The following is a 13105-nucleotide window of genomic DNA, read 5'->3' as shown; positions in this document are numbered from 1 at the left end:
AATGCAGCATACAAATCGTTATTGGATCTGATATTTAGGATTATTAATGGGTTTTTATAAAATGTGTCTTTATAATTAAAATGAAGCTAAGTTTAGCTCAGGCACTTTATTGATGGCTAGCATGCAGATTGGATATATACTATCATGGTTTGTTTTGTGCATTAACAAAAGCATCTTGTGTGTAAGTTCATATGTTACTACTAGGCTGTCTGCCTTTGTGAGCCAGTTTAAACCTAGCCATATTTCCCATCCCAAAGGTTAGAATCAACCTTATACATACGAGATAAACCCAGTATGACCCATACTGTCAGAAAATTTTAAAATAAGGGACTATTTTTTCTTCTTTTTCCCAATTTTTGTTTTCTTCTGTTGCTTGCTTGCTTACACTTTGATTTTGTCTTTATTTGTTATGTTTTATAACTGAAGTAAGGCACTTGGTGGTACAGACTATGTTGTCTAGTAGAACCAGGGTTGCCAGATTTCCAGAGACAAAAAAGAAGAAGAAGGTCTCTCACGGCAAGTAAAGACCAAAAAAAAAAAAAGGTCTTCAGCAACTGAAGACCAAAAAAAAAGGTCTTTAATGCGGAACTGAGCTCACTCAGTAGCTCTGCACTAAACACGGAGCTTCTCATGTTTAATGCATTGCAGTTCCGCATTCAACACAAGTAGCTCCATGTTTAGCGATTTTTGATTGGCCCGTATACCGGCATATGGGCCAATCAAAAATCGCTAAACACGGAGCTTCTCGTGTTTAATGCAGAACACAAGAAGCTCCGTGTTTAGCAATTTTTGATTGGCCCGTATGCCAGGTATACGGGACAATCAAAAAAAACAAACAAAGCGGAGGCTGGCCAGGATTTAAACCGGCAGGGCAGGACTCGGGATCAGGCTGCTGATCTTGGGACAATCCCGCCCAAATAGGGACGTCTGGCAACCCTGAATAGAACACACCCCATTTGCTAAACAGTAAACACACACTGTACTGTGTAAGTTTCGGGTATATTCTTATGTCACTGGGACATGCTAATAGTAGACAATAAACCACACATTGCTGCGCAGATGACCCAGTGTTCTCTGAACTAGCACTGACTATTAAAGCATTGTGCTACAAGGCGCTGTCAATATGATGTAAACTTCAAATACAAATGGTGTCTTGATGCACAGGAAACTTTTTTGTGTGTGCAGTATACATTACAGATATATTTTGAAGGGTCAGGGTGTATATCTAAGCTGCTTCTCCCTTGGGTTATGATTTTTCTGTCTATGCCAGTTATTTCATTTTTTTCTGTGCTACATTTCATTATTTACCAAGCTGTTAATAGTATAATTTGTTATGCTGCTGTTGGCATTTGGACTATAACTGCAAATGTGGATGTGGATTGTGCTGAATTCTGCTTTGTTTTTATATCTGTGTGATTTCTTTAAATTGCAAATGTTGTGTTGTGTTTGGTTAGGCATCACATGACAGTTAAATGATTAACTCTGAAAATGCACTAAACATCCAATAGAACTTCTTTGTTTGGACATGCTTTTAAGCTTCTTGGTCTCGTATGTTTTTTTTTGTTTTTTTTTGAAAAGTTGTCAAGATTTTTTCCCACCCATTAAAATAAAATTTACTTGGGGGGGTTGCTAAATGAGGCTCTCACTCTGGGTTCCAAATGGCCTAGCTACTCCTCTGATGGGATATTAAAGTCTTCTGCTACTTTTAAATATGAGGTGTCCATATAGGACTACTATATGTATTGTCTGATGGTGTATTTCTACAGGGATTTACAAGATAACCTTTTAGACACAATATTAGGAACTGTATGGGGTGGCACAGTGGCACAGCAGATAGTGTTGTACCTCACAACAAGAGGTTCCCTGGTTCAGTTCTCTTCTGGAGTATCCCCTCTACATGACTTCCCTGTGTTCACTTGGTTATCCTCTCAGTGCTCCAGTTTCCTCCCACATTCCAAAGACATGCATTAGGTGGATTGGATAACTCTAAATTTGCAATAGATGTTAATGAGCATGTAAGTGTGTGGTGTGGAAGTCTGGAAGAACTACCATGGCAGACCTAGCCATCCGGTGGTGTAAACCTTGGTTCTAGATGATTGTTGCTGTTAAAGTGGCATCCTGAGCCTATGTGCAAAAATGGGATTGTGGATGGATGGATTAGGAACTGCATACCCTATATATTGTTTTGTGGTATAGCACACTGTATAGATAAAGTTAGGAACAACATAATCAGTGTTTGCAGGAAGATCAATACAGACAAGGTGAACCTGGCAACAAGGAGATACGCTAACAAATTAAAAATGTTATAATATGTGTGAATAAATAAGCATGACTCTGAGTTCCTGTTTTATTTAATTTCCTTTTTTAGAATGAAAATAAATACTTTCACTTGCCCTTCATTTTGGATACTAGACTTCTCTGCTAAAGAAACATTCCGTTAAACGACTAGAAGAAAAACACGTAAGCAAACTATTGTTCAATAAATTATTAATGTAACTGACATGGTAGATGTGTTAATGTTTTTGCTTTCACAGCAGGCAGACAAATAGTAAACTACACCGAGTGCTAAAAGTCCTTTCCTTTATCTTTTACGTACCGTTTCTGCTAACCTTCAGGCCAATGACTGTTGATCAGTTTGTTATGCTGTACATAATGTACTGTTCAATTATTATTTCATTTTCAGGGCATTAATAATGAGTGATTTTTAAAGCTGGGGAGAAAGTTTGCATGCAGATCTTTCCTTCTTTCAAGATAACAAACGTGGAATATATTTTCCAGAAAAAAATCAGTTTTGGGAAAAACCTAAGGTAACTGTGTGTCTCAGTCTGTGCCTGTGTGTGCCTGTGAGTGTATTTGTAGATTGGATGCTTATGTCTTGCTGCTGATTTTTACAAAGTCCATGCACATCATGTGACAACTTAAGCACATCATGTGACAACTAAAGCATGTGCTTTGTTGAATGCCTATTCCACACATTTGACAGAGTTGTTGTCTGTTGTTTGGCACTGTGCTGCATTGATCTATATTTAAATGCCTTTACTAAGAGCTTTCTATCTGTACTTATGGGAGGCTGATAAATCCATCAGGAGTATTTTCACTGTAGAAGCATTCATCGTAGAGTTAGGGTCTATATTTTGCTATTTTTCTGCTGCTTGTGATGGATATCTTCACTCTGCATTGCTTAGATTTTATGTAAATTGAGTCTGCGTCAAACAATATTACAGTTCATTGAGTACTGTATATTTGTTTTTCTTGTAAAAAAGTTATATGTGGAGCTTACTTACATCCTTAAACTCTCGAAATGTAAAATCTGAACTAACGTAATACTTTCACAAAATTACCATGACTTTATTTTCCTCAGTTGAAAGTAATGCTAATCTTTATTAAACTATTATAACAGAATGGAGATTACTCCAGCCACAAGTGTACATTTCTCAATAGACAGGGGAAAAAGTAACTTACTGTATTTGGAATGTAATTTGGGATACACACACAAGCCACCTCGTTGTATACTGTCTGCATGTAAACATTTTTGTTAGTTTACAATACTACCAGAGAAAATATATTCTATCATTGCTTTGCTGTTAAGATGTATAAATTGCAGTCCCAAGTTCTTTCTGCAGAACTCTATAACACACACTCAAGTGTCAGCTGGAAAATGTGCCATCAGTATGGGTCACACATTCAGTGAAAAAAATTGATTTATTATTGTTGTTATTATTATTCATATATTCATAGATTGTTACTAGGCTAACAACCCAGTGGGGCCTTTCTAAGCCTAGCCAAGTTTTCCCAAAAGAATAATAATGTAGTGTATCCAAATAGAGAGTCAGGCATTTATAAGCTACCTCTGACCATAAGGGACATGGGTGCCAGGCCCTTTGTAAATTTCCTATTCCTCATCCACTGGTCTAGGCTGGACTTAAACTGGGTAATAGACAAATTCTGCTTCGCATGGATGGGAAGCTTGTTGCATAGGATGGGCATATTACGGTTATATTGTATTATCATTCTTAAAGACAGAGTGTTACTGCTCTAAGATGCTGTCACTCTCCTTGTATCACATTGTCATATAGTGATCATTTTAGCCATATCTGAGTGTGACATTCAGGCAGGTTATAAGGATTTGTTTGCAAAATTGGTTTGTTGAATTGTATAGTGACTCTGAATAAATGCACTTTTTCAGCTGCTTGACACTCATTACTATTTGTTTAACCTTTCAACCTAATTGCTATGTTTTCACTTGGGATTCCCCCTTAAACTAGTTCCTGTGTTGTCAGCAAATCTTTCTTCAACTTATGCAACCCTACTCTGCTTTAAATTAGAAAAGATATAACGTTGTCTTGCTTTCCTTAGAAGTGCATCTGGAAAATATTTGTGGTCTGAAAGGTTGTGAGATAATTTAACTCTACTCCAGAATGGTAATTGAGGTCTGTCTTTTCTTCATCTCTGCTATAAGGTGACATTAAAATATTGCTGTTTGATGTTTCCTTAATTTCTTCTTATCACATTATCATTACATGTTATGGTTACCAAGTCTCTAAAAAATTGATATTTTCCATTTTGAAAACATTTTTAAATGACTAGCCCAAGTTTTACTTAATCTGCATTGACCGTTATTAAGCCAGTTCCTCAGAAGAATATGGTTCATAGAGATTACCACAATATTCTTTCTTTTATTAACATGACTTTCTTGTACATGAAAGTTTCAGGTTTCATATTTTCCTTATGTTAAGGATTTCAGACACATAATTCTTCAAACTCATGAAAAAAACTTATTTGTAAAATGTCACCTCTCATGCACGAATATCAATGGCTATATGAATATATGTCTCTATGTGTGTATATGTGTGTATGTATATATATATATATATATATATATATATATATATATATGGATCTAGGACGTTTGATTGAATGATCAAACATCCGAATCCATTAAGCATGAGCATACTTACATGAAAGTGCTTTTCACCAAAGAAGCACTTTCACATAAGTATGCTGTTGCCGAGGCTGTACTTCCCTTTTCCCCACTGTAGTGTGGTCTCGGATGGAGAATATTAAACTAGGAGGTTTGGGGATAACGTAAATGTAGTGTTTTTTTTTTTTATTGACACGCTTTAACAAAAGCGCTTTTTCGGTTAAAGCGCTTTCGTTAAAGTGTGTTCGGTGGTTATGGATTCGGACATTTGATCATTTGATCAAACGTCCCAGATCCATATATATATATATATATATATATATATATATATATATATACATACATATACACATATATAGGTCTATGTCAGATGATTGGCTATTCAGAAACCAAAAAAAAAAAATATTGAAGAGACCACATAACTCAAACATCAAAAAAAAAAAAAAAACCTACCTTCTATATCTAGGAGGGTTATCCCCATCAGGAATTTACATTTTCCCATCCAGTCATCTAGGTTAAACTTAAACAGGGTCATAGAGGGGCTTTATTTCATGTGAACTGATAGCGTATTCCAGAGGAGTGACAACCTCTAAGAGACATGTAGTCTATTCCAGAAGAGTGGCAGCCTCTGAGAGACATGTCTGTCTCTCCAGCAGGTCTTATGTCGCAGGCCAGGTTACGGTCCCTAGAGTTTGAGTTTCTGTAAACTCAATCAACTGATAGGGACACACACACCCAAAGATAGCTATGCTGTTTCTTGTGACATTTCCCACTGTTACCTGGATTTTATTCTCGCTCTGCTTTTCATATTTATTAAATATTTATTTATCTGTAGAGGTAGAGCTTAATTTTTGTAGGCTTCTTGATGATGTGCTTGTTGGAGTTTAATTTATTAAATTAAGGATTTTTGTATTTTAGTGATGCCGCTTCTATTTTGGGTGTCAGTATGATACTGGAAATTAGATAGTGATTTGTTCATTGGAAGAACACTGGTGGAATTCTTGAATGGCAGTTTTCTGTTTTTTTTTTCTTTTACAAATGGTGGGTGGGATTGAAATGTGCCTATTTAATCAGATTATGTTGGTGATTATGTGCTATAAAATGTCAAGAGAAAAATCAGCAAACAACTGTGCCAGGCATCACACTAGATTTAAAAGCCAGTATCAGCTTCTTTGTGTATGATCTACCCATGAATGCAGCATTCACCAGAAAGACCTGGGGCATCATGTGTCATTGACATAAACTTGGCAGTGATGAAGTAGTAAAAAAACTTACCACATTATGTATAGGGGAAATCTATGGAAAAAAATAACAAATCTGGTACAATGATCCTGCATAGGGCAAAGGAACAAACGTAACTTAAGGCAGTAGTCACCTCACCTGCATGCTGAATGTTAGGGAATGTAAGAGGCAATGTTCAAGAAGATGTTTTGGTACTTCTTGTGGAGAATGGATTCCAGAGCAGCAGAACTCATCATTTTGTTATAGTGTGTACTGCAAATAGGTGTTATATAGACTTCTGTAGTCTGTATAGAGGAAAATAAACAAGGCCTGTAAAAACTGAAGAGTCACTGAAGGATGTCATGAGATCTTATGGTTAAGGTGTGAAGAGAAACTAAGAAGGTTGTTCATGTACACATTCACTGTAAGAAATGTGATATAAATGCACTACATCATTTGTGGTTGGCAATGAAAGGTGGAGAAGATGGATTGGGGGAGTGAAGGTGAGATGTGGTGCATCTGAAGGTGTTAACAGCTTATATCAGACTTCAAAATGTGTGAGGATGAGGGAGTTAAGGCCCAGAATGGACTTCCTGCCACAGTGGTAAAGTGCGAGTCATTAGAAGTATGCATGCAGAACAACATGAAAATGAGGGATCAGTACTAGGGTAGGCACACCTGCAGCCCTTGTTCAGATCCTTGGCCCAGGACAAAATGAGGAGACCAAAATGGCTGGGAAGTATATGTGATATGTACAGTGACTCATTTTAGCCCAGAAACAAATCTTGTGGGTTCAGTAATATTGTTGTATGAGGCTCTGGTAAGTTCTCCTCCACTCAACTGAGTCGATTTCAGTAAAACATATATCAGAAGGGTTTTAAAAGGGCAACTAAAATCAGAAGTCGACTAGTCCTGAAATATGAGAAGACAGTGGATCCTCTCAGGATCTAGAGGAAGAGTAGTTCATTTAGCTTTAAAATGGATGTGTAAGTTGGGGTGGGGTTTGGGAATTTGACATAATTGCAGCATACTCTTTTAGAATCAATGTAGTTTGGAAGTTTCCTCACATCTATTACAATTACTGTAGTGATAGAATTTCATCTCATCATTGGAGTGCAGTAATCCTAGCAATGATTATATGAACACCAGTGGTGCAGGGGGTATAGCATACTGTATAATAGATTTGAGGGGAATAAACTTAGTTTCAAGGCAGACTGTCTTCATGCAACTTATTAACATGGTTAAGGTGCATCCATGTGAAGAGAGTTAAAGCAACAGAGAAGCCGTAATCTACATCAAGAGTTTAACTGGTGGAGGCAAAGGATGAGGTTTGGAATTTCTATGCCTGAAAAAAAGTTTCTACTATGACTCATCACATTACAACTTCGAGAGGAGTCATCTAATTCAGCATAACTGGTTGGGAAATAGACACAATAAAAAGATTAAATATAAACAGTTTTGTTAGTGAGCAAACCCTGTACTACCACCTATGTGAACAAGCCCCCCCCAATACTTCCTGATCTTAAATATATCAGCTCCATGGTTGCACCAACATGAAGAAAAGAGTGATGTTTGACAACAAATGAATCACTGCTTACACACACTTAGAAACCACATCAACAGTGATTTCCTATGGAAAACAAGAAACAGGAAGTTTATCTTTGGAAAGTAAAATTCAACCAGATGGAATCTCATTCAGTTTCCACTTGGTGAAAAACAGTGAAGCCCAGAAAAATCTGACATGAGAAAGGGGGTACAAGAGTTGCTGCTGCAGAACTTGTAGATTCAGATGTTCAGTGAAATGTTGCATTTTTTCCAGACTGAGTAAATTACCAGACCAATGAGTCCCATTATACTGTAACAAGGTCTATTAAGGCAACATTCAAGTTAGAAGCAACAGAGTAGGTGGATGTCGCATAGTGGACTCCGTAAATATGAAGTGGTAGCAACAATGTGAGTGTACATGGAAATGATCTCAAATGGATTATCAAATATTTGCCTTTTGTCTCATTTGGCAGATTTATGTAATTGTATTTATGCTTCTTTTACAATATACTCAACAACAGAAGAGAACATTTCATAAACATGTTATTTACCTTACAAAATATGAAGAAAAAATGTGGACCAAACTAACAATACATGTTGGAGGGCTTTATTTGCATTCCTGTATCTTCTACATGGAGCAAAACATAATACCAAAGGGAAATTTTGAAGTAATAATAAACAGATCAATCAACCTCAACTTATGTGATTAAAAACTAGTCAAGATAAAATATATAGAATTTGTGCAGGCACATTTCCCTTAGTCATTTTCTTTATCCGTGCATTTTCTTGGTGAATGTTTGTTTATTTGATTACACTGTTTTACTGTTATAGGGACAGTATTAGTAAGATTGTATTTAATTTTCATTAAGTACTTTAGGAGCTGTAGGTTTCTTAAACTTTTAATTCGTAGAGAGTGCACCCTAATGATAAATTATCTGGAAACAGAGTTGTGTTTTTCTCTGTGGACATGTTACACAGGCTTAATAAAAGTAGTTTCTGTAAACATCTATAAAATACAGTAGAGAAGGAAACTAACAGTGTATGGAAGAGAACATTAATAACTTATATGGCCACACTATGCCTTATCTCCTTAGTGAAGATCTCAAGTAAAATAGGTTAAAAAGACATACAGACTTCAAAATACCAGAAACGCTGCTCTCTGCAGGCTTTGCTATGAAATGTATTTAGGTCTCTGTAAATGCTTGCCCCACTGTTAGTACAAGGACAAATGAAGCATTTTCAGTGAAGTTGTTGTGTCTTTATAGAAAGGAAAATGGAGCAGTGGTTAGAGTTAAAACCTACATCTCAGGGCAAAGGTGATTGGCCATTTGTTCAGAATAGCTAACCGTTTACACATGACAAGCATTTTTGCTAAGTCAGAATGGAGCAGAAATACAAAAATAAATCCAGCAAAAGCTGGCAAAGACAAATTAATGAAATGGTCTGGAAATCTCAGCGTAGGACATGCTGTAAGTGTATAAATGCTAGCAAGACTAAGATTGCTACCATATACTAAGAAATTGTTGCAAAGATCACTCTGTAATGTCTCATACAGATGTAGTAAATGGTCCTTGACCTTGCTTACACCTGAGCTGACCGTACTTAGATACATTTCTGAATAATTATGCAATGGTAGTTAAAACAAACAAGTAATGAATGATATTTGTGAATGCATTCCAGTCCTGCATTCGCCAAGACTTCCAGTTTTACAGTTTTATACTTGCCTTTATTTTTTAGCCTTAAGTTTGGATTTTTCAGTGTGTCATATGTTATGCTTATTTGAATTCCACTGTGTTACTTTGTTTTCAGTAAACTTACACGTGTATTAACTTATTGATTTTAAATTTGTTTCCAATGTAATTTTCACTCTGAGCCAGAGAAAGTTCTACAGTGACCACCTATCACAGTAACAAAGACGCTGTATGATCACTCCCTGAATGCTTTTATTTATACATTTTTGTTTGCCACTAAAGTGTTAATGTATTGCTGACTTAAGACTATTTTAACATGAGTGTGTTGTACTGCTTAAAACTACTCAGTGTCTAGGCTTGTCACCATGGCTTGATAATCTTCTGCATGTCCTGCAACAAACATCTTTTGCTATATTGTCAAAACCATAATATATATATATATATATATATATATATATATATATATATATATATATCTACACACACATATATATCTATATATATATATATATATATATATATATATATATATATATTAGAGTAAGACAGGTTAGGAAACCAGGGTGAATTACTTTAATTTTAAATAGTTACCTGTTCGGACTTTATCATTATATAACTTCAAGTTCTGCTTATGTGGGCAATGTAAAGAATATCTATAACCTGTAACTTTCTTATGCAGATGTGGAATTTAAATATGAGGTGGCCCATAGTAATAGTTGTTAGATTGCTGCTCCCCCTGCCTGAAAATATAACCATATTTTATATATTTTATAAATAGTTAGCTTTCTCATGTCAGGTGCTTAGAATTCCATTAATGCTTCTGTGCATGTACACATTTCTTTTTTTCTTAAAAAAATGGTTAGTAGACCTGTTTACTAAGACAGTACAGAATTAGAACTACTCTGAATGAAGATTAAGGTGAGTATGCCTTAGTACATATCTTCCTTCTATGTTGGGTAGACAGAAATGGAGATCCAGGGGAAGATGGCGTGGCTGCTAGATGAGGCAGCAAGGACAAATGTCCTCTTGGGTCAGGCTGTTTCAAGTGTTTGCAGCCTGAATTAAAGAGAAAGTAGTCAATAGACTTGTACAAGAAAATGCATGTTTTTTCTTTCAATTAAATACATTTTAGTTTCTATAATAATTAATGTCTGTTCTATGATCCTTCTTATATTCTGGTGAATCGTGCTGCCATCATGTAGGATAGTATGACATTATGTATTTTGTTTAATATTTAATAGGTGGTGTGGGGGGTGTTCCAATGGGTTATACTGCATGTCTCATAGCAACAGACCAAAATACTTTATTGTGGCTTATATATATTTGTATTTATTTAATCAGTATCAGGTACCTAAGATGTCCACTGAGAATGGATGAAGTTAATGCCCACTTGTGTCATAGGTGGATGCAGTAGGTTGACTGCATGCTTCTGACAGCATTGAGCTGAAGTACATTTATGTGTTTATTGTTTCTGTATTTATTCATTAATTTGATCATAGTCAGAAATCCAAAGTTTATACAGTCAATAACATGACTGTAATTAGTGGGCACATGTCTCTGTGTTTCTGTGTATATAGAGTGGGTTGATATAAATTGCATCTGAGTTTTATCTGAAACATTTAGAATGAACAAAGTATGTGCAGAGAGTGTTTGTGGAAGAAACTCAGCCTGACTGGACCTGTTATCATTTATTGAAGCCACGTAATCATTATTTTGGCACTGCAGGATGAATGTGTATTTGTATGAAGCAAATTTTCATAGAGTTTGCTTGTCTACATTATCTCTGTGTTAGTTTTATCAAGGTGTTCTGGTTTCCTCTCCTAAATCATCAGCTGTACAAACAGATTTTGACAAAGTCTGGGTATGGGGGCCCTGTCATCATCCTCTTCCCTGGACTCCATCTTGGTAAAAGGACCTGCTCTAAGGTAGGCAGAACAAGTTACTATAGCTTCTGAGGGGGTGAATGACAGTGTGCTGTGTTCACTACTTTAAGTTTTCTCACAATACATGAGAGGTATGCCGAGAATTAATTGTGGATTGTTAAGGGGGAAATTTACTCTCTAAGAACAACAAGTTGGAATACATTATTATGATTGTTATTTTTCAATCTCCTCATAAACAAACATCAGACTTGTATACAGGTGCCTATCTTTTGGGGTAGAAATAGAGAGGCACGTTGTGTGTGGACTTCTGATAGCCCAAGTTGAAATCTAAGACTTTCTAAGTACTGCATATTGATAAACTCTTTATTTATTATATTTTTTTTGGCAAGAAACCTTTGTATGCACCAAAAACTTGGGTGTGTGCTTTCTATTGTACTGCTATGTGTATTTGAATAGTCATCACGTTTTGATGCATATGTACATTGCCTTGTATAGTTGTTGCAAATTAGAAACTTGATCGTCTTTTTGGATGCTTTCTAGCCTGGGTCATCCTTGAATAGTCTTTAAACCATATAGTCACCCAGTAAATGTAATAATAAATAAATAAATAAATAAAATAGTTAAGCTATAAAGATGATTAAGCTGCAGAATGTTGCATTATATACAAAAAAGATGATATATATGTGTATATTTATATATATTCTAACTCCATGATTGCACAAACTGCAAAGAAAGGTGAAAATGACACAAATACAGGAATCATTTTAAACATAGACTCAGAATGTCCACTGGCAGTAATTTTCTATGAAGAACAGCAGTTAAGGAATTGAATTGGATCAGTTAAAACCTCCTTGACTTTCTACAATCAACATAGTAGGAAAGCTGGGACAGTGCTTTATCCATTACAGCTTAATGTATGTTATAATGCTGTGTGGGCTATGTCAAAAGCTGTCCTGACAGCTGATGTTACATTATAGGCAAAGGTTAGAATAACATCTACTACAGTTCTTTGATCATTAAAATTGTGACCTATTTTTCACTGTTATAGTTGTAAACGATGATCTTTCTTCCAAAGGATACTGAGCTATATTTTTGACACTACCATTTTTAGACCGTGTAGGTTAGGTAATGGTCTATACACCAAGAATGGGTATTATCCAATGTACTTTGTTTAGCTGTCAAATCTGTGCATAATATTATATCCTGTCATACCTTACTTGAAATCACAAGCATTCTTTCCTATCTAGAGCATTTTAGTCACCTAGGCATTAGAATGCAAAAACTGTGAACAGAAGTGGTCCAAATCCTGATTTCAGTATGATGCCCCCCTCACCATCAAGGCTAGTTCATATATTGTATACTTACCTTCAGCCTGTAGGTTCGGTCTTTTAACTGATGATACATTGCACGATGTGTGAAATCTACAATGATTTCAACCAGTTACTGTAAATTGGCAGTTGTTAATTATATTACACACTTTAGCCAAAATGAGTTCATTGAGTACGTGCTCATTATAATGCTTATGTGCAAAGGACTTTACAAAAAGTACAAAGAAATGACATACTTTGCAGCAGATAATAGTCAGAAATAAACTGCTTTTGAAAACTGCACTACAGGGGTAAAGGAGTAGCTTAGCTTGGACTATGTATGAAATAACACCATGTGTAGCATTGCTAAACACATAAAACCTGCTGAGAAAAATCATAGGATATGCTGAGAACTAAGCAATTGAATAGATTTTTTTCTCTGCAGTATTAATGTCCTCCTAAGAAGATAAAACAAAACATTTACAAATAGGATACATTTTGAAAAGCTATCCAGACAACCATGGCTGATTTAAATAA

The 13105-nt window shown here is 35.7% G+C and overlaps 1 long non-coding RNA gene across 2 annotated transcripts in view; it reads left to right on the top strand.

Moving 5' to 3' along the window:
- The first annotated feature begins 2372 nt into the window (after positions 1 to 2372).
- The window catches only part of LOC122809489, a 1088146-nt gene continuing 1077413 nt past the window's right edge, over positions 2373 to 13105 (top strand). For both annotated transcript variants that reach the window (XR_006365912.1, XR_006365911.1), the window contains exon 1: positions 2373 to 2460. This is a non-coding gene — a long non-coding RNA (uncharacterized LOC122809489). The remainder of the gene's footprint in view (positions 2461 to 13105) is intronic.

Source organism: Protopterus annectens, chromosome 8.part0 (assembly GCF_019279795.1).
Source record: "Protopterus annectens isolate FY-2018-M chromosome 8.part0, PAN1.0, whole genome shotgun sequence".
NCBI lineage: Eukaryota > Metazoa > Chordata > Ceratodontiformes > Protopteridae > Protopterus > Protopterus annectens.
Note: the sequence above shows the minus strand (reverse complement) of the source record. Positions and strands in the feature narration are given on the sequence as shown.